This window comes from Lynx canadensis, chromosome E1, assembly GCF_007474595.2.
Source record: "Lynx canadensis isolate LIC74 chromosome E1, mLynCan4.pri.v2, whole genome shotgun sequence".
In the NCBI taxonomy this organism is placed as follows: Eukaryota; Metazoa; Chordata; class Mammalia; order Carnivora; family Felidae; genus Lynx; species Lynx canadensis.
In genome coordinates this window covers 50,304,681-50,328,506 of record NC_044316.2, presented here as the reverse complement: position 1 = coordinate 50,328,506, position 23,826 = coordinate 50,304,681, and positions in this window count along the sequence as shown.

Genomic DNA, 23,826 nt, shown 5'->3' with positions numbered 1-23,826 from the left:
ATGGATAAAGGACCTAAATGTGAGACAGGAAACCATCATAACCTTAGAGGAGAAAGCAGGAAAAGACCTCTCTGACCTCAGCCGTAGCAATCTCTTACTCGACACATCCCCAAAGGCAAGGGAATTAAAAGCAAAAGTGAATTACTGGGACCTTATGAAGATAAAAAGCTTCTGCACAGCAAAGGAAACAACCAACAAAACTAAAAGGCAACCAACGGAATGGGAAAAGATATTTGCAAATGACATATCGGACAAAGGGCTAGTATCTAAAATCTATAAAGAGCTCACCAAACTCCACACCTGAAAAACAAATAACCCAGTGAAGAAATGGGCAGAAAACATGAATAGACACTTCTCTAAAGAAGACATCCGGATGGCCAACAGGCACATGAAAAGATGCTCAGCGTCGCTCCTTATCAGGGAAATACAAATCAAAACCACACTCAGGTATCACCTCACGCCAGTCAGAGTGGCCAAAATGAACAAATCAGGAGACTATAGATGCTGGAGAGGATGTGGAGAAACGGGAACCCTCTTGCACTGTTGGTGGGAATGCAAATTGGTGCAGCCGCTCTGGAAAGCAGTGTGGAGGTTCCTCAGAAAATTAAAAATAGACCTACCCTATGACCCAGCAATAGCACTGCTAGGAATTTATCCAAGGGATACAGGAGTACTGATACATAGGGGCACTTGTACCCCAATGTTCATAGCAGCACTCTCAACAATAGCCAAATTATGGAAAGAGCCTAAATGTCCATCAACTGATGAATGGATAAAGAAATTGTGGTATATATACACAATGGAATACTACGTGGCAATGAGAAAAAATGAAATATGGCCTTTTGTAGCAACGTGGATGGAACTGGAGAGTGTAATGCTAAGTGAAATAAGCCATACAGAGAAAGACAGATACCATATGGTTTCACTCTTATGTGGATCCTGAGAGACTTAACGGGAACCCATGGGGAAGGGGAAGGAAAAAAAAAAAAAGAGGTTAGAGTGGGAGAGAGCCAAAGCATAAGAGACTGTTAAAAACTGAGAACAAACTGAGGGTTGATGGGGGGTGGGAGGGAGGGGAGGGTGGGTGATGGGTATTGAAGAGGGCACCTTTTGGGATGAGCACTGGGTGTTGTATGGAAACCAATTTGTCAATAAATTTCATATAAAAAAAAAGTTGTTTTCAGTTATTAGAATACAAAACATTTTGGAGATATAAATTAGGCGATATTGAACAATCAGATTCCCATTTACAAGAGAAATTATATAATGTAATACTTCCTGAGTAGTTTTACACTCAACAATTATTGCTCAGTTAAAAACCAAGGTTTAAAAACACTGTTTATAATATAATATAATTTTATTTAAGATTACTGTTAATAATTATATTATAAATATATATGTATATAAATATATGCTGTGTGCTAAAAATTATAGGAGTGTACCAAACTGTTAGTTACAGTTGCCTCTGAGAAGCTGTTTATAGAAGCTTTTACATTCTGTGCTATATTTTTCTGTAATGTTTGAACAGTAAGTATATAATGAGTGCATTGCTTTTGAAATGATTACTTTATAATCAGAAGGGGGGGAAAGAGCTAAAACATGAAATGCATGATTAGCCTAGACTTGTAAAAAATGATTCTTTTTTCCATTTAACTTAGCATTTATCAAAGGAGTAGTAACCTAAATGCTGAAATATATTGTTACCTACAGGCCAAATATATTAACCATTAAGCTATTTATACTCATCCAAAATGGTTGACCGTGAAATTGGACTATTCAATCAGAAAACAAACATACCCAAAAAAAGATCATGGTCTATGTACAGCTTACACATTTTGAAACCTATTTAACCATCTCAAAGCCGACTTGCCCGGGAAATAAAAAGTCACCTCCAAGGCTTGGACTTTCAACTGTCGAGCTCTGCCAGGGGAAATATCCCAGGCAACCGAAAGATATGAGAACACCTAGTCTCCAAGCAACTTGAGTTCCCTTTAGCACGTAGCTTCATAAAACTTAATGAGAACTAGCTATCTCCTCCACTTTGGGAGACACTAGGTTCATGGAGAACAGGGTATTCTGGTTTTTGCACTATGTGAATGAAGAGGTCATAAAGCTATGTGACTCTGAGCAACTGCCTGAATCAAACATTGCAGTTCAAAGGAAACTTCTGGTTACTCCACTCTATAGCTATATGGTTGAATGAATAACGAGACTGATAGCCTACCAGCTCCTATGAAACAACTTCATTAGTCTGAAATTCTACTGATGCACGTGCCCTGAAGACTACCATCCACTGGAAGGATATGACATAATGCTGAAGTTGGCAAGATCACAGACTCAGGAGCTGGACAGCCCAGAATTCCTGGCCTGTGTGTGACATTAAGTCACTCAAATTCTCTGTACCTAAGTGTTCTCATATATTAATGTGAACAGTAACAGTAGCTATTTCATGAGTTGCTTTGAAGATTAAATGAGCTAATGTTTGTAAACACCACAGAACCTGGAACAAAATAAGAATGGGATAAGGGTTTGTTCAATTAACAACAGCAAAACTATCCGTGCTGTTTTAGGCATTGCTCTGGATCCTGAGAATTAGATCCATCCCTCAGTGTTCAAATAAGGCTATCTAAAAAATTCAGATGAAGCTCTGTAGACATACAAATGAGGAAACAATTAGCCTTATCAGGGCTATTCAGTAGAGATAGACTGGGTTTCACAGCATGAGTGGGAGATCTTTTGGCCCAGAAAAGTAAAGGAGGGGCATTTCAGTCAGAACAATAAACATGCACTAACACATAGAAACAACATATACATGCCGGGACATGTGAAGTCTCCTTCTATACTTTAGCAGAGATCTCTGGAACATAGACAAAATGGAGTTGCTCAAAACTGCTGACTTCATGATATCTTCAGTGGTTGCAATTTATTATGTGGTAATGCACATCCATTGAAGGTTTTCTTAAGCAGAAAAATGGCAGAAGCAGATTTGTGTTAAAGAAAAATAATTCTGACGCCACACACACACACACACACACACACAAATGCACTCGTCGGTGAGGACAGGAGTCAGAAAGAACGTGGTTCTGGGGGCATGGGAGAGCCTGTCCTAACACAGAGAAAGAGAATGGCAATGCCATGAAAATATTCTTGAAAATATTCTTGAGAGCCTGTCCTAACACAGAGACAGAGAGTGGCAATCCCATGAAAACATTCTTGAGACAATTTGGAGGTAGAGCTGATGAAACATCGTGAGTGACTGAGTGTAAGGGAAAGGGAAGCATCAAACATAATGCTCCATTTCTAGGGTGGGCAATTTGGAGATGAGTGATTTCATTAGGGAGCAGGGCAGAAGTGGGACAGAAAGGGAGGCAAGAATTACATTCACTTTAGATGTTGACCTGGGGTTGCCTAGACAAGCTTATCTCTTGCAGAAGTCGAACAGAAAGGGGGAAAGGTCATTTTAAACCGAAGAGAAAGGTCAAGTGAGGAAACATGGGTTCAGGAGTCACTGTACATATAGTTGATGGAAACCATAAGAAGGAATGAAATGAATCAGGGAAATGAATGAACAAATCAATCAATCAAGAATGAAATGAATCTATCCAAATTCTACCCATTTGGGTAGAATGTGAAGAGACATGGAAGAATTTCAAGGAAAACCATCTAAGGAGTGGGCCAAGGTTGCTAGAGCAAACTAAAAGAAAAGCTACAGGTTAGCAGGAGATTCAGAATAAAGGCTATTCCTATTTATTTTTGCATGTATTCAATCTGTTTATTCATTCATTCAATAGATATTTGTTGACCAACCTTTGTGTTCCAAGACATGGGAATGCAAGAAGGGGAGAAGCTGTGTAAAGGAAACAGACCAACTTCTTGTGAGCATGGAGTTTTAAGTCTATTATTAAGACTCAGTACAATTACCACACACACAAAAAAAAATGTAATGCGAATGCATTTAGAAAATGTACATTTTTTCTAAGAAGGGAAAATATCAGTGCTATGAAAACACAGTCGGGGGGATCAAGAGAAGTCTTCTTGATGATTGAATCGAGATGTGAGTGGGGTCCTCCACTTTGGGTTGCTGGGGGAGGTAGCATGTTCCAGCCAGGGTGCTCAGTGTGCATGAGGCTCTATGCTCCTCTCTCTGACTATAGAGGAAATGGAAAACAGGTATAAGCTATCCCCATTTCTCATGTCTTTCTCCAAGTTCTGGCTTCTATGTAAGTACAGGTCTATATTTTTGTTTATGACGACACATTCTGTGCTAAGAAGAGGAAAACATATCAGACAGGTCATTGTAAAGGATAGATTTTAGTTTTCATGCAGGCCATGCCTCCATCTCACAGAGTAAATACTGAAGGAAAGCCCTTGAAATCAGTATTCTCCATTCCAACGCCCAGGGCTAGAATCCTGTGTCTCTGGTTATTAACGGCCAAGAGCCGTCTTGTCTTCCTCAGGGCAGCGAGACAGGTGCATCTGCTCGGAGGACATCAAAATTCAGACCCGCACTCTGTGTGGCCCCTGGAGATCACAGCCTCTGCCTGATGAGTTTGTCACACGGGTCTTCAAGAAGAGGCAGCCATCCACATTGCAAATCTAGGAATGCTTAGCAGTCAGGGAAGGGTAAAGAGATTCCACTAAGCGTGTAATCATGTGCCCCTCAAAACCAGGGTTATTCTTCCACATCACAGAGATTCTTTGCAAGAGAAAGGAATAAACAACCTGTGCTTTCAAATGGAATAAATAAAATCTGGAAATATCGAATGGCACAAATAAAATTACAGATAACAAATGACAAATTGCCCTCTCCACGAACTCCAGCGTGGTGGTCATCCAAATCCCCTACAGACGTTATGGCCGATCTTGTCCAACACCAGGTTTTGGAAAGTCTAAGGAATCTTGTTTTGAAAAAAGAATTCCAAGATTGCAAAAGGAGAGCAAACATTAGAGATCAAAAGTAAAACAAATGAATACTATCTCGGAAAATGAAATCAGAGGTATGTAATTAGCATTGACAGAGGCTGGCTAAATTCATTTCCACAAACCGCCTCAATCCTTCACTACAGACTTGGATTTTCTATCAAAACAGCAATCTGCCTTCAAGGTCATAGTCATACTTTCAGGTAACACTTTATTTTTTTTTAATTTTTTTAATGTTTATTTATTTTTGAGACAGATAGAGACAGAGCATGAACGGGGGAGGGTCAGAGAGAGAGGGAGACACAGAATCGGAAACAGGCTCCAGGCTCTGAGTGGTCAGCACAGAGCCCGATGCGGAGCTCGAACTCACGACCGTGAGATCATGACCTGAGCTGAAGTCGGATGCTTAACTGACTGAGCCACCCAGGCACCCCTCAGGTAACACTTTAAAAAAAAAACTGACTGTAGATTAATACCCTTTTCACCAGACAAAAACACATTTCGCTCAGTGGCTGCAACTCTTCAAACTGTGTCCTGTGTTTATAACTTCTTCCTATTCCACTGTTTTGTCTTCCTTCTTATTACACATCATGCATTACTCTGTGCTTCTGCTGGTTGAATAACAGTCCACAGCTCTGACAAATAATTTGGCATTCTGATTATGAAATTAAGGGCTGCAGACAGAGAGTAGATGTTAATTTCATGTCACCGATGATACCCCACGTCTTTGTTTCGTCCTGATGATGTTAACTTGTTAATCATTATCAAATCTGGCAAGTACCTACAATTTTCATGGTGAGCATAAAATTATTCATAAGCTCACCACCCAGAGACGAGCACCATAAACATTTAGGTATGATTTTGGAAGAATTTCATACACACACACGCACGCACGCATGCGCACGTAACACAGATATACTGTTTTTGTTATTTTAATTATAGCATAACTCAGATCTGTGCTCTCTTTTTTGCTGATATGAAGAATTGTGAGGACATTTGAATTGTATTTATCCCCCAAACTTAGAGTCTAAAACTGGTGAAATCATTCCCTAAATATAGTTGTTTTGTAAGAGGCAATGCAAGATGGCTAGAATAGATACCTGCATTGCAGCTCTGTCCTATTACTCTTCTTGGAAGCTAGTCTCTATGCTTTTCATGGCAAAAGTGGCCAGCAGCAGCAGATGCATTGGAGACACTGACACTTTCTAAGGCAGAACAGTGACTTGGAAGATGCGGTGTTATATAATAACAGTGTGTCTACACAACCCTTTTTCCCTGAAGGGAAAATCCCATGTATATTGTCCTATCTACTTAAGGATACATGTTTTGTTTTGTTTTTTGTTTTGTTTTGTTTTGTTTTGTCTTTTACTGTATGTGACTTATTACAAAAGTCTAATGGAGTCAGACTGGTTGTAAATGTGTAGATGCAGCTGTCTTTTTCTATGAACTACTAAGGATTTTAGGCATTAAAGCTTGAGATTTCCAGGGGATATGAAATATATGATTTGGGCTGAGTAAAAGTGTAAAAAGTGATTATGGTTGACACTTGAAAAACATGGGGGTTAGCTGAACGCCTCCAACACAATGAAAATTTTGTATATAGCTTTTGACTCCCCAAAAACTTAACTACTAGTAGCCTCCCCTTGACCTAAGGCCTTCCTGACAGCATACTTAATTAACACATAGTTTGTACGTTATGTGTATTATATACTGTTTTCTTGCAGTGAGGTAAGCTAGAGAAAAGAAAATGTCACTAGGAAAATCTTAAGAAGGAGAAAATACCTTTGCAGTACTATGCTATATTTATTGGAAAAAGAAAAAGTTAAAATCCATGTGTAAGTGGAACTGTGCAATTCAGACCCGTGTTGTTCAAGAGTCAACCGTATTCTGTTTTAAATTGAAAATGCTTGACTCCTAGAAAATGGTGCTCTTTCTTTTAAGCTAGCTTCTCCTCAGGTAATATAGGATATTAACGAGTTAATTTTTATTTTGGTCATAGATACCTATGCTCAGGGTTCTATTTGCTACCACCTTGGAGACTGTGGTAATCATGATTACTTCTGTAGATTAGCAGATAAATTATATGTATGGCCCAAGGGAAAGAGTTGATGCTCTAATATATATGTGGTCACATAAATAGATATTATCATTTATTGAGCATCTCAGAAATAGGTCATGTGAGCCATATGGTTGTGCTCAGAACACCAGCCACATCCCAAGAGGTGCGAGTAGGACAGAGGAGAATGTGGCTGGACAAGGAGACGTTCTCAGCTACCCTTTGTGGATATTCCAAAGTTCTTCTAATGCCCATTCCATCTTGACTTCTCTTCATTAAGTTAAATAAAAAGCATGCCTGGGTTTGGTTTTCCCATAGCAGACCACATGAGACAACAGGGGGGAAGTTTGGATTAGAAACTGTTAAATTTGTGCAACGGCGTTAGAAATTTCACAATAAGACTTTCACATTTTCATGAACCTTTAAGCACTTCTTGTTTCCAGTAAGGTTAGAGCTGTTCTTTCTTGCTACATGTAGGCACTTCCAGTATGACAGAGAACCAGGAAGTGTAAATGAATCCGAAAGACAAATGGAATACAACTCTCACTGACACAGCTTCATCCAGGGAACTAGGTAGATGTATGAGAGAGTTCTGACTTTATATGATCCCGTGAACTCAATATCTGCCTTAGAATACAAGCATTAAAATACAATGACATGCATAGAATATATAACAGCAAGAGTGACCGTAATGTAAACCATGGACTTTGAGGGATTATCATGTAGGTTCATAAGTTCTAACAATATACCATTCGGGGGTCAAGGGGTGTTTGGGGGGAATGTTGATAATCAGGGAGACTGTGCATGTGTGAGGGTGTGACATCTATGAGAAATTTTTGTACCTACTTCTCACTTTTGCGGTGAACTTAAAACTGCTCTTAAAAAAAAAAAAAAGAGGTCTTTATATACTATGAGGTGCCTTCCCATCCACGATGGAAAATTTGACTTTGGTGAAGATATGCTTGTATTTGATTTAGAGAAATTTCCTCCTCAAAGAAATAAAGCACTTAATGACATAGATACTGCTAGTATTTATTTTTATCTTTTGCAAATAAACTGAAAATATGAAGATGCATGTTAGCTCAAGTACACATGATCTAAGGACATTTTTTTGACTATTGGATCCTGCCATAGAACAACACACTTATAATAGTTATTCTGACAAGAAATAAGAGTTTGATCCGTCTTTGAATTTTTCTTTCCCCCTCCTAAATTATAAATTTATACTCCAAGGAAAATATTTCTTTAAAAACCCCATTCTTCTTTTTTCTGTGACGTTGTCATTCTGGCTGGAAGAATTAGTCACTGACACTCAGGATAACCCAAGCGTCTTTGCCCAGGGACCCAGGAAGGCAATTAAAGAAAGTCCTGAGCAATACAGCTCTTAAGTAATACCCTGTTCTCACCAACGTGTTACCATCTCTCATTTTCTTGGGATATAATTTCCTTCAGGTCTGCATGAAGTTGGGAAAGACAAGTTGCCACCAAAAATAAGAGTTTGTGTTTCTATAGCATCTGTTTATGACAGTGTATATAAATAAGAAGAGGTTCCACCCCAGTATAGGACAAAGAAAAAATACATCTCTTTTTATGAGTTGGCTTTCTGAAAATGCAACTAAATGAAAGAATGTGGAGGTGGAACCCAATATAAATGCAATGTCAGAACAAAAAAGAACCACCTACAAAAATCTTTCTTTAAAAAGCATGCATTCCTAAAGAAGCTGTACTGCATGTAGGTTCACACATAGATTTACTACCTACCCAAAGTAGCCTTCTGGCAATGGCTCTTGGAGGGGTAATCTTTAAACCCTGAGGTTAGAAAAAAATAAGCGAGTTATGACTCTCAGATACCTGTTGAACACAAGCCGGGTGTGGTAAGGACACGCAGTTCTATTCCCTAGAGTTGCACCTTTGGGGAATGATGTGAGAATCAACATTCAGAAGTAGACGAGATTAATCCCTAAGTAGCTCAGTTGGTAAGAAGTGCATCAGTCATTCTATGCACTCACTTATATTAACATCTTAAGATGTTTTGGTTCTGCATGTAGATACACGTAAAATTTATATATTATATAGACCTATGTGTATAAGCATATGTGTATGTAGTATTATCTTTAAATGCATGGGGATGCAAATTAGATGGAGTTCCTTTTGATTTGCAAGCTCCTCAGCACAATGCAGGAGAGTAACATCCGTGGCTCTCTGGCATTAAATATTAAAAACACGTTCCAGTTATTGTGAAATACAAAAATACCCATATATATTCCCAAACGTGGGACAGTGGTGCTGCACTGGTTGAGAACTATTCTATGAACACAGGCTGATAGGCAAGTCTCAGAGTTTTCCCTTTTGAGGTCAGGGTCACCTGATGCTGGATTTGCTGGTTACAGCACTGTATCCGTGCCCAGAGTTTTTTTTGTGTGTGTGTGTTTTTTTTTTTTTTTTTTTTTTTTTTTTTTTTTTTTTTTTTTTTTTTTTTGCAGAGAGTTCTTCCCACCATCAGGGATGGGCTTGGCAAGAAACCACCTTCCAACTTTTTCCAACTCAGAATGTTTGTCTTAACCAGTGCCTGAAGCTGATCCATAGTCTTTGAATCTCTGACGTTGACGAACGGAAGTACAAGAAGTCAGACAGAAAAAAAAAATCAACTTTGGATATGGATCAAACTGTAAAGGGCAAACATGTACTATACCTTTAACCTGATAGATAACTCTTCATTTTCAGGTACTATTTTAATTAATGATTTCAAACATTTTAGAAACGTTAGATTTTACTTTCTCTACTTTATAACTTTCAAGTATGTTAATGAGATTTAAAAAATGGTTCTAAAGTGTTCTGGGAAAGAGAGGCACAGAAAATTTTAAATTAGGAGCCTATCTAAAATGAGGGAAATTAGATCTGTACTATGTATCAAGCACCACGCTGGATGTTTTGTATAATTCCTTTTCTTTTATATCCTCATACAAGCCCTGCCTGGTAGGTATTATTGTCACCATTTTGATACCTGAGAATAGTGAGCCAAAGAAAAGTATTAATAAGACATGTATCCCTTTTAGAATGCTTGATTTTAAAATTTAAAATTTAATGTGTTTCTAATTTTGATGGCAATACAAATATTTATTTTGACACCAATTAAAATGTAACTACATATTCTTCTATCTCATCCTCATGGAATCCAAAGATAGCCCCCTTATTGAAATTAAATTTATTTCGCCTATTTTTCACGACTGCTCTAAGAAGCGTGAAAGAGAAATTATATCTGTCGGTTATTCCAGGACTTCTTTGGAGACCCAGACTCCTGCTGTAGGTCCTGTGAGTTAAAGACAGAACGCAATGTCCTCTTCTGGCCCAGATGTAGATACGCCCAGAATATCACATGGGCTCTAACTGTTCGGTAGAAAACCAAAAAAGAAACAAAGACTGCATCTATATGTGGCAGGAGGGTAAACATGGAAACAAGGAAAGGTAGGTGCCTGCCACTTGCTGTCCATTTATCTGTTGGGATCTCCCCTCTCCCCATCTTCCTGATGCTCTGTGGCTGAAATGGGGGCTCCACAAAATTGAGTGGTTGCACGTTATCTCCCCTGGACCAGCTTGTGCTCCTACATTTTGCTTTTCCAAGAAAATGGCCATTGGTCAAAACTTTGATTTTTGTCAGCTTTTATGAAAAAAAAAAAAAAAAAAAACCAATCAGCTGCATTGCTGAAGAGCTAAAGATACAGCTTCTCCTAGGGGTCTTTATCCATTGTCACTCTGCTTGGCAAATGGTCATCACGGTTACTGTCACAGCTGTGGCCATTTCCTCATTCCATTAAGCAAGATATTTCTTCTTTCTTTTCTTTTTCTTGTTAATTGTGTTGTTTGGGGTGGAGTGTCTTTTGTGGAGGACTGCCAAAAGAAAGTGATTTTTACTGGGTCATCTCTTTTAGAAGTACTGATTTAAGCAGATTAAATGGGTATGGAATTAGTTACTGCATGCGCTTAAATGTCACCCATGGTAACCAACCGTGGCTCAGCCTGCTCACACAGCGAAATAAGTCCGATGGCTGGAGTGTCAATTCATTAATGACGCTATGCCAAGCTCTGTACAGCTGTGAGGATTATGAGTCTCAAGCAAAAGATATAAGGGTTAATGTATGTTTTCCCACAAGTTCAACGGGCCTATATCAAAGAGTACTGAAAAAAAAAGTCATTTAAACTAAAAATAAAAATGTGTACAAAGGAACTAATTACACATTTCCTAAATATTGTTATCCTTTCTGATGACCAATATGGCAATTATTTTCAACTTTATAAACATTAACTTCGTAAGAACAGGTACACTCCTGGACTTGTCACGCACTTGACCTCCACTTAGGCGGTGTTTGAGAGTTGCTTCTGAATGTGTCTCCTGAGAATGCACCCATATATTTATTCACCCCTAGGGACTTTTAAACTGACCTCTGACCGTATCCCCCATACTCACAGTGCTTTCTTGATTTAAACAAATGAATGACATTTGCATAACTCATAAGTTGCCACCAAGGGACTTGAGGGCCAGAAAAATGCACACGTGGGAAGGAAGAGTTAACACACAAGTTAGGTAATGCAGAAGTTTTTTCACGGAAGCCTGCACATTGCTGACGAAACAAAACAGTAAGATCAGTGATTCAAAACACACTGAAAAAGAGCCAATATGGATCAATATCAATTCAGATAAGTCTCCAATAGGGGTGTGTCACTTCTGCCATTTGATACAGTCGCACAAATAGTAATCCTGTACAGTGTAGCACAGCTATTAGTATTGATCAGATTCAAAAAAGACCTGGTTGAAAGCTCGGCTCACCCTGGAACGAGTTAATTTTGAGGAAGTTTCTTAAAGTCTCTCCAATTCGAAAATCTCTCTGATTATGCAAAAATGACGGTGGCCACGCCTACCTCAAGGATTTTGTTACGGATTAAATGAGATCATAACACGCTGAATGTCAAACGCTCACTATAATGTATGGTGCATCTCAAAGTTGCTTTCATTGCTGTTGTTGGCATTATGTTTTAAAAAGTTATTTGACTAAATACAACACAAGCAAAAACAAATCTAATTCCAGCTGCAGACCAACTCAGTAAAAATATTTTGTTTCGTCTTGTTTAAATCTTCATCTACCTGAGCGGCAACCTAACATTTTTGGCATTGCACACAAATTTATTGCCGTGGAAACGGTCTGAGAAACAAAGGTGAAGCAGTTTACTTAAGTCCCTGAAAGCAATAATTTCTGATTCCTTTTTCATGATGTTCCTTCAAACTTCAAAATCACCCAAACTCAAGCAACTATTATAGTTTGACACAGCACACAAGGAACTAACTTCAAATCGCCACTTCCCAAACACGGTTTTCTCTTTGCTCCAACATCAGCACTCATTTACTTTTTAAGTTGTTTTTAAAGAAATGCCAACATGATTCCCTTCTCAGGGATTTCACTACTTAACAAAGAGAAAATAGTCAGAACTCCCCAAAATTCAGAAGCCTGTTATTGACCGTGCTTTTCCAAAATCACTGGGGCCCTTTTCAAAAGCCATGTTTTGATGAAAGTATTCACAAGTTTCAAAGGTTGTCCAGAATTATCCAGAACAATTTAAGCTTTCCTGTAATTCTTTAAAAGGAAGACGTAAAGTTAACAACAAGACTGCCAAATGCTGGGTTAGTGGCCTTGAGGACTAATTTTCCTTGCCATTAAAAATATTTATCTTTGGTTACTTACACTAAATCATTGTCTGATGACTAGAGGGGATGGAGACTACTTAGCTAACACAGATCTTTACTCTGAGACACTGTGAGTGGGGACATACCACACACTTTAGATTCCTTTGGTTGTAATTAGCAGAGACAGGGTTCTTATTCGCTAATGACCCAAAGGACTTTTTTCTCCCAATTGTCTCTAGCTTAATGCAGGTAGTTTAGGAATTGCCTTAAAGGTCTTGGGGTAAATTGCTTACTAATTATGGATCCTAAATGAAACTAAGGGTTAGTAGAAACCTTAGGTAACGGCACTAACTCTATAGATTTAATGAATCCCTGTTCCATTTGCGGGTGAAGGAGTACGTGATTGCACGAGTGAAGCTCTTTCATGCAAGGTTGTCACAGGGCAGAGTGTGACAGAGGGAAGTGTTTAAGGTAAAATGGAAAATAACGCAGGTGTGTGTCTGTGTGAGGATGTGTAAAGGGCTAAGCATTGGAAAGCCCAGGTGATGCTCCCCAGGAGCAGTCAGACAAAAGTGGTTTTTAGGCAGTGGTGGGCATCAGTACCCAGCTCAGTCCTAGTGATCACTTTGACAGGATCTGAATAGAAAGGCTCATTGGAGCTGGAAACACTTGCCATAAGTCTGGGATATTATTAATGCCATACTTTCCATCTCATCTCTATAAAGTTATACCCTTGCCGTCAAAGTTTACAGTCTGAAGACTATAGTTCCTACAAGCTGTTCCAGATTGGTAAAACAAGAGAGAAGAAAGATTATGACTGGCTAGGCCTTATGTGGAATAAAGAAGAATTTCTAGGGGGCACCTGGCTGGCACAGTCAGTTAAGCATCCAACTCTTTTTTTTTTTTTTTAATTTTTTTTTCAACGTTTTTTATTTATTTTTGGGACAGAGAGAGACAGAGCATGAACGGGGGAGGGGCAGAGAGAGAGGGAGACACAGAATCGGAAACAGGCTCCAGGCTCCGAGCCATCAGCCCAGAGCCTGACGCGGGGCTCGAACTCCCGGACCGCGAGATCGTGACCTGGCTGAAGTCGGAGGCTTAACTGACTGCGCCACCCAGGCGCCCCAAGCATCCAACGCTTGATCTCAGCTCAGGTCATGGTTTTAACAGTTTGTGAGTTGAAACCTCATGTTGGGCTCTGCTCTGATGACACAGAGCCTGCTTGGAATTTTGCCTCTCCTTCTCTCTGCCCCTTCCCCACTTGTGTGCATGCTCTCTTTCTAAATAAATTAGATTAGAAAAAAAAAAAAAAAGAAATTCTAAAGGTATTTTCTCCTTCCTAGGCCCCTAAGGAACTAACTTGTCACAAATAGTATTCCAGAAGTCCCTTCCAGAGTCCCAGGGAGATGTTTGTCTGCCTGGAATTTCAGATGATTACATAAAACATGCATTTATCCATTTTACTCCTTTAGACAAGAAATCTCAATCCATTCCATAGCTCTCCAAGAATCCATATTTCCTAGTTTTTTTTTTCCTTTTTAAAAAAATCATTCTACTCTTTACTCATTAGGTTCTATTTCTTCTTCAAACTGAATTTTCAAATAAACTTAAAATAGCTAGTGGAGCAGGACTAGTTATACAGAATTATGAGGTTGGTTAACCTTTTCTTTGTCTCTCTTTTAAGTCACCTGCTGTGATATCTTCAGCTTCAAAAGCATTTGCTGATGATTGTTATAGATCTTTGGGAATGTAAATATTATAGTTTGTGCAGAAAAACATAGAAGTGGCAAGGAAGGGAATCATGGTGGGCAACCAGGCAAAAAAATCTCCAGGAGATAGATTTTCCACTGATGGGGAGGAGATGGAAGTTTCTCAGGATCCCAAGTCAGCGAGGGATTAATGTGTCCATTAGAAAAAGTGTTCATGCCAAGCATGGTAAATCAATGGCACTGACCAATTTGCCTGCCTAGAAGTTGTTTCTTTGGTGGCATATGAAAGGGGGTAGCCTAGAAGGAAGTACCTTCTCTCTGCCCCTTCCTACTTGTAGGAAGGGTTTGCCATAGAGACAGCCTCTCAGCAGGCTTCACAGCGGATCATCCTGGTTTATGTCTATCTTCTTGGTGAGTTTGACTATTGGACATGGACGTGAGTAGTAGCTCAAGGGGCTTAGGTACTAAATCCAACCCAGTCGATAAAATTCATAAAACATGTATACTTCTGTAAGTGGGCCAGCACATTGGCAAATCATAGAAAGCTCACAGGACATAGATGGAAAGAAATTTTGTAGGTGACCAGAGTTAGTTGCCTTACATCACGTTTACTCTTTGTATCATACACTCAAGTTGCGTGGTGAAAATATGGCTGGAATATATAGAATATGTGGATTCTAGCATTGCACGATTCTATGGAGCTGGAAGCATGAGGAAATCCTGAAGTGAAAGCAAATGTGCCTTGCATAAGTCAGAACGAATTAAACTGGCCTTGCTTCCATCTAATGAATACATCAAAATGCCTGTTTCTGGCTGCCGTGTACATCAGCTGTGGGCAGTGATTAATTCCTGGCCTCTGCTACTTCTACTCATGCCATAGAGGAGGAGGGATAGCATCTTTACCCACTGCAAAGTAAGACATACATAACAAGGCTAACAAAGCACCGTGGGTCAAGTTGCAGCAGGAATGATGGCAAGTACATGGGAATGAGTCAATGCGGGATTAGAACAAAGAATGTAATTCATGGAAACCTCTCAAATGTACATGTCAGGATGTGCTGAACAGTCGACTTGAGTGGATTTGTAGCAGCATGTGAAGGTGATTTACATAAATGTGAACTCATGCCCATAAAACAAATGGAACTTGCAAATTTGCAGCCCTGTACATCATGGAAGATGTACCCAGAAGCAGCCACCATTTCTAGTAAACTAAAACCATGACTTCTTTTGACTACTGTTAAACATTTAGTGAACTCCAACCATGCACGGCTAAGACAAGACTGGATGAGCCGGCCTCTCTAGTGGAGTTGCCAAAGGGTCAAGTCCATGCCCCCTGCCGTCTGAGTGAAAAGATTCTGCTGTTGCAAATGAGGGTGGTAACCTGAGTCAACTCAACTGGAAGAGTTTTAGGAACATGGAAGCATTACTCTGAATCTATCTGCCTTCTAGCAGCCTATTTGATGTGTCCACCTATTAATGTCTTGCTCACACCTCAAATTCAGTGAGTATCCCCCACCCATCCAACCAGCCCTCTCTCCTGACTCCTGTTTCCTAATTCAGCCACGCTGTGACCAACCTTTGATGCTTCCTGCCACCTTCTCCCCTGCCATAATTTTAAAAAGTTGCCAAATCATGTACATTCTTCTTCTGAAGCATCTCTCGAATTGACCGATTCCTTTCCATTCTCAAGTTCAAGCACTCATTACCTGTCATCCAAACAGAGCCATAACCAGCTCCTATCCTCACCTCTTACTCCTCCAGTCAAGTCTATGTATTTGACATTTCATCTTCCTAAAAGTCTCTATAGCTACACCATTCTCTTACTCAGAAAACTTCAGTGGTCACTCCCAGCCTTCTATTTCAAATAAAATCATTTAAAACCCTTAAGCTACTTTCCAATCATATTCCCCATTCATGTCTCAAAGAAGCTACACCCTAGACCAAGGCTTCTCAACTTTGCCTCTATTCACATATTGGACTGGAAAATTCTTTGTTGTGGGACCTGTTCTGTTCATTGTAAGATGGTTATCAGCATCTCTGTCTTCTACCCACTAAGATGCCAGTGGCACTCCCTGCCAAGTTGTAACAACCAAAAATGTCTCTAGATATTGTGCAAAGTTCCTGGGGAACAAAATCCCTGCCCCAGACAAGACGGGTCTCCTTGGTTAGCAAGATACATCTTAGGCTTTCCATGTCTTTGTGTGTATTTGCAGTGGTTGGGAGGTATGTTGGGATGTCCTCCCTACCACCTTTATTCAACTCATACCCTCATTTAAGGTTTATCTAGAAAAATTCCTGTCATCAAAGTCTTGTCTCTGTTTTAACCAGGCTCCCTGAATTGAGGTATTTTCCTTTGCCTTTGGATGACAATAGCAATTTATGTGTTTCTTAAAACATGCATCTTATTTTGACTGTTTTCCTTGAATTTAGCTGCTAACAACATACGCAGAAGCATATTTTTGACCCACTAGCTAAACGTATAAATATTAATGGCATGACTTATATAAGCTACTCTCTATTCTGTTGGAACTTTACTTCCCTAGGTATTGTTTGGGTTATTTGTTTTCTTTGGCATTTTTTAAAATTTTTATTTTTTGCTTCTAACAAATCTATTTGTAGGGGTGCCTGGGAGTCTCAGTCGACTGAGTGTCCGGCTCTTGATTTCGGCTCTGATTGTGATCCCAGGGTCATGGGATTGACCCCCTGTGGGCTCCAAGCGGAGTATGGAGTCTGCTTAGGATTCTCTCTCTCTCCCTCTGGCTCCCTCCCTGGCTCACAACACACATGCATGCATTTTTTCTCTCTCTCTAAGCACACACACACACACACACACACTTATTGTAGCTTTTTGTATGAAATTTTTCCAGTATGTAAATACTACAAATAACCATCTTTATGTAATTATCTCAACATCACTGACAAATGCATTAATGTGATGTTCTCTTAACAAATGAAACAGAAAATAAATCATAGCGTCTTTACAGAGAGAAAAGGAAAAAAACAAAAAACTGGAGTCACCTGGACCTTAGAAACTATCTGGTCCTTCCTCTGCCCCTTTACCTGAAGAAACTGGAATCTTGGAAGGTAAATGTCCCAAAGTGGGAGAACTAGTCGATTACAGACAAGACAAGCATCCCGAGCTCCTGCTCAGAATTTAATGCACTAGACTAGTTGTGCCTTATGTGAGGCCCTTGGGGCAGCATCTTGTGCAGCACTCAAGAACTTGTTTGAGGGGTGCCTGGGTAGCTCAGTCAAGCTCCAGACTCTTAATTTCAGCTCAGGTCATGATCTCACAGTTTCTGGGATGGAGCCCTGTTGTCTGCACAGAGCCTGCCTGTGATTCTCCCTCTCCCTCTCTCTCTGCCCCTCCCCTGCTCCCTCTCTCTCTCTCTCTCTCTCTCTCTCCATCTCTCTCTCTCTCCCTCTCTCTCAAAATAAATAAATAAACCCAAAAAAATAATAAACTTGTTAGGAATGCAAATTCTGGGCCCCACCCCAAGCCTACTGACTTAGAAACTCTGGGGTGGGGCCCATCTATGTTAGGTCTAGTGCCTAAGTTCTCAAACTCCTATGCATAAGAATGACTCAGAAGATCTGTTTAAATACAAGTGGTCCTTTACCACACGCAATGTTGGATGAAAGGTAAGCTGTTATGGGCTCTCAAGACCGAACTGTGAAAGGCAGCTGTGCTCAATATCAAATTAACAACTTGACCTATTTCCTGGAATTTACAACTTAATACAGATTCCTCTGTTGACATAGTACAAATTTCATTCTACTTGAATCACTGTAATGTCTGTTTCATCTTCACGAAGAGAGCATAACGGATTTGCATCAAACTTAAGATAAAAACCCACTAGACTGCATTCAGCTCTGATTTTTATCATGTACAATAGGGTGTAGACATTCCAAGCATAGGGATATGAGAGAAGGGAAGTGTAAGCATGTTAAGTTTTTGTCTTATTGAGAAAACTGATATAAATGCAAACAAATCCTAGGCATTTGTGGAATGGTTTGTTTATTTCTCTTAAGTTTATTTATTTATTTTTAGAGAGACAGAGAGAGAGAGAGAGAGAGAGAGAGAGAGAAAACCAAGCAGGCTCTGCACTGTCAGCACAGAGCCGGACATGGGGCTCAAACCCACAAACCGTGTGATGACAACCTGAGCTGAAATCAAGAGTTGGATGTTCAGGCAACTGAGCCACCCAGGCACCCCCAGAACGACTTGTTTAAATACAACTATTGAATATATAAGGACAACCACTAAAACAAAATAACTAGAATATATATTTATAAGCCAACAGAAGAAAAAGTAAACACAAACATATCAGTACAGGAAAGGACAGGAAAGAGAGAGGAGCATGGAAAACAGAAACCATGAGTATACACAATAATGATAAATAGTCTCCTCTTCAGACATATAAAAAATTACATACAAAGATAGAGAGTGGGGTTGCCTGGGTGGCTCTGTCGGTTAAGTGTCCAACTCTTGACTTCCACTTAGGTCATGGTCTCAAGGTTGTTGAGCTCAAGCCCTACATCAGGCTCTGTACTGACAGTGTGGAGCCTGATTTGGATTCTCTCTCTTTCCCTCTCTCTTTTTCTCTGTCTTCTCCTCCCCCCCCAAAATAAATAAATAAACTTTAAAAAAATAAAGAGACTGCAAGGAGAAAAAAAACATACTGGGTAAATAGCAACAAATCACACACACACACACACACACACACACACACACTAAAACATCATTGTCATATTAGTGTTTGAGCAAAAAAGAGGATTATTATATTTGATAAAGTGACTATCCACCAATAAGTCTGAACAATCATTAACATGAATACACCTAACAAGAGATCACTGAGACATACAGGAAGAAAGTGCCACTGGAAATACAAGTAGAAATGGACTATTTCCCCATCATTATGGAGACTTACACACACTTATTTCAGTAATCAAGGGATTACACAGATGAAAAGTGTTTAAAGGTATGGAATATTTGAATTATATAATACTTTGAATTGTAGAATGATGTAATTAACAGGCATATAAATGCACAGAATTTGTACCCGATGAAGAACAGATATACTTTCATTTCAAATAGTCATGGCATATTTACAAAAATTTGCCATTATATTAAAAAAATTGTTAATGTTTATTTTTGAGAGAGAGAGAAACAGAGAGAGAGTGTGAACAGGAGAGGGGCAGAGAGAGAGGGAGACACAGAATCCGAAGGAGGATCCAGGCTCTGAGCTGTCAGCACAGAGCCCAACGCGGGGCTCAAACTCAGGAACTGTGAGATCATGACCTGAACCGAAGTCGGACACCCAACTGACTGAGCCACCCAGGCACCCCCCTTTACATTTAAAAGAAAAATAATATATCATATGTTTTCTGAACATGATTGAATAAAGTTAGAAATTAAAAACAAAACAAAACAAAACAAAAAAAGAAACAACCTCCTCCCATAAGAACAAAACAATGCAAAGAGATCAACAAATATCCAACTGGACATTTAAAAAGATTCTTTTTGAAAATCTTTGAGTTAACACAAACTACTTAAAATTTTTTAAAAATACAAGAATGCTACATACCCCAAAACCTATGGGCTTTGGCAAAAGTGGCAACCAGATCATATTTTATAAACTGATGCACACATCATAAAACAAAGATAAAAAGAATGGTAAAAAATGAACCATGTGTTCAATTCAACAGTCTTGAGTAAGACCTAAAATGATGATACGTTTTCATCGGCAAATTGTGGAAATTATAAATAAATTAGCAAAAAGTGAGAATCACCCATAACCCCACTATTATTACTCTTTCCTTTCTTGTAGCTGTAACACACATAACAAACAATAAATAACTCAGGCTAACTGATCCAAATTGTGGCATGCTCTCACGGTTTCTGGGCTGGATTTCCCCTTTGATCTCAATATCACCAGACAGACTCTTTTAAAGTGAGGACTCTGGGAGTAAAGGGAGTGCCTTCGGTTCTACACGTGCATGTGCAGGTGGTGTGTGGGTGTGGGTGTGTGGGTGTGTGGGTGTGCACGTGGTTGGGTGTGGATGATGGGCAAAATGTGCTTCCTCCTAAGTCCCTGTCAGGAATACAGCTTTTCTTTTGAAAGAATTCATCAAAGGAAAATAAACGGTTCGTTTTAGCAGATTTTCCAAAAAGATTTCAGTGACACGAAAATTTTGTGATTTGGCTTGCAAAATGATGTGATGAAAGCCGAGAGAGAGAGAGAAATACATATATCTAATCTATAAGGAAGTGATGGGAAAAGAATTCCTTGGAATCCAATGAGGGGAAATCGCTTTGGACACTGAGATTATGTAGAGGAGGTTTTCTTATATGATCAACCCTGACAGAAACGTCACCAATCCTCTGTAAAAGAGCAAGGCCACTCTAGTTTGGCTACAAGTTCCAGGAAGAGCCAACTTCTTTGGCCAGTGACGCCATTTTGTTCAGCAGAAGGCCTCTGGGGTGCCTAATACGGTTCTTGTTTGGGCATTGACCCTACTAGGAGGTATGCCAGGAGATTACAGTCTTCTCTCACAAAGAACGAGAATAAGAAATAACTAGCATGTCCTAACAAGCTGTGAAATCCTATTCTTCTTGCCCCCTGAATAGAGTCCAATGCCCCAAGATAAAGGAAATCCACTCTGTAATCTGATAGGTTTGTTACTGAGCATTTTGCCAAGGACAACGCCTTCCCTTCACGTAGTGCCAGGGTCCAGGTGCATAAACTCCAACCTTATAAACTCCAATACAAAAAAAAAAAAATACCAAAAAATAATAATAAAACACTTTGGCATTTAGTACATATGATATTACACGACAGGTAATGCCACGGGTTTTCTCAGCAAGGGTGGAGGAAAGCATGCTTACGTCTCTTGCTCAGACACTGCATTGGAGGTCTTTTGGCTTGATTGCTAAGGTCAGAGCACAAATATAGAAATCTAAAATTAGTGTACTGTAATTGTTCTCATTCTCCCTCACCCCACTGCAAGCTCTTTGAAAAGAGTACCTTTGAGTCTCCAACACACATCATAGTTTTAGGTACTGGATGCTTGGTGAATGTTTCCAAAATGAGAAAAGGTGATTTTCTTCTTCTTTTTCTTTCTTTTTTCTTCCTTTTTTTTGGGGGGGGGGGTGGGCAGAGGAAGCATGGGGGAGAGATGAACAAATGTTTTGAATTTGAAGTAAAGACCATCTGTATTAGAAATTAAAAGGGGGCACCTCGTGGTTCTGTCAGTTGAACGTCCAACTCTTGATTTTTGGCTCAGGTCACGATCCCAGGGATGTGGGATCAAGCCCTGAGTTGGCTCTGCACCAAGTATGGAGCTGCCTGGGATTCTCTCTCTTTCTCTTTCTCTCTCTCCCTTTGCACCTCTCCCTCACTCTCACTCTCACTCTCTCTCTCTAAAATAAAAAACGGGGTACCTGGGTGGCTCAGTCAGTTAAACGTCAGACTCTGGATCTCCACTCAGGTCATGATCTCACAGTTCGTGGGTGTGAGCCCTGCCTTGGGCTCTGCTGTTTACAGCACAGAGCCTGCTTGGGATCTCTCTGCCTTCCCTCATGTATGTGCATGCTCTCTCCTTCTCAAAAAGAAACAAATAAACATTTTTTTAAAAAGTAAAATAAATAAAAAGAAATAATGAAAAGAAAAAAGAAAAGAAAAATTGCTACTACAAATACCAATATATATATAGTACTTCAAAAATTATAAAGCACTCTTACAAAAACTATCTCCTTTTAAATCTCACAAAATGCAGTCTTTGTTCTTATTTTCCAATGAGCAAACCAAGGCTCAAAGCTCAAAAGTGACTTGAATCTAAAATCTAGAATTCCAAACTTTTGTACCTAGAAGCAGGTAACAACCACTCAGAGGAAGTTCCTTGAACACAGCTTTAAATACCTGTTTGGCTCTGAGTTCAGATGGATTGTGCCCGGCTATTAGCTGCTGTCGTTGGTGTTGACTTGTTTTTGTTTTCCCCCCACAACAACCCACAACTAGAATTCAACTCCTCTTTGAGTTTATCCAAAAGAATTGAAAAACCCATTATAAGCAATGTGGACTTTGCAGAAAGTTTCACATGGGAGGCTAAGTCCGGGTTTTTAGCACACACCCCACAGAAGACAGCATCTAACTTATCTTTCAGGTCCTATTTCTTGAGTATTTTTTTCTCTTACCCCGTGCCCCACCTTCACTGGGAGTGTCCAGTGAGATTTGACTTTTTTTTTTTTACCTCCTGAAACCATTCAGATGCTAACCAGAACAAATGACCATGTGGTTAGGAAAACGCTCCTTGTTAGAAATGGGCAACTTTGTAACTGCACAGACTTCTTTTTATCTGATATGATAACTATGATGGACAGACATAACCTCCTGTGAGTAGTTGTTACGTACCTCTAGGTACAAGAGTCTGGGAATTCCAGACTCGTTAAAGTAAACATTTCCAACTTTAGATTCTCAAGCAAGTTCTTCAGCTCCGTATTTTTGGCAAGCATGGAGCTGGTTTCAGCAGGCATTTTTTTAAAAAAAATTTTTTTTAATATAATTTATTGTCAAATTGGCTAATGTACAGCGTGTAAAGTGTGCTCTTGGCTTTGAGGGTAGATTCCCGTGGTTCATCGCTTACAGACAACACCCAGTGCTCATCCCAACAAGTGCCCCCCTCAATCCCCTTCACCCTTTTTCCCCTGTCCCCCATGCTCCCCCACCCCATCCACCCTCAGTTTGTTCTCCATATTTAGGAGTCTCTTATGGTTTGCCTCCCTCGCTCTCTGTTTGTAACTATTATTTCTCCCCTTCCCTTCCCCCATGGTCTTCTGTTAAGTTTCTCAAGATCCACACATGAGTGAAAACATATGGTATCTGTCTTTCTCTGACTGACTTATTTCACTTAGCATAATACCTTCAGTTCCATCCACGTTGCTGCAAATGGCAGGATTTCATTCTTTCTCATTGCCAAGTAGTATTCCATTGTATATATAAACCATATCTTCTTTATCCATTCATCAGTTGATAGACATTTAGGCTTTTTCCATAATTTGGCTATTGTTGAAAGCACTGCTATAAACATTGGGGTACACGTGTCCCTATGCATCAGCACTCCTGTATCCTTTGGATAAATTCCTAGCAGTGTTATTGCTGGGTCATAGGGTAGTTCTATTTTTAATTTTTTGAGGAACCTCCACACTGTTTTCCAGAGTGGCTGCACCAATTTGCATTTCCACCAACAGGCAAAAGGGTTTCCGTTGGAAAAAAAGACAGTCTATAGTAAATGGTGCTGGGAGAACTGGACAGCAACATGCAGAAGAATGAAACTAGATCACTTTCTTACACCGTACCCAAAAATAAACTCAACATGGATAAAAAACCTAAATGTGAGACAGGAAACCATCAAAACCTTAGAGGAGAAAGCAGGCAGCAACTCCTTTGACCTCAGCCGCAGCA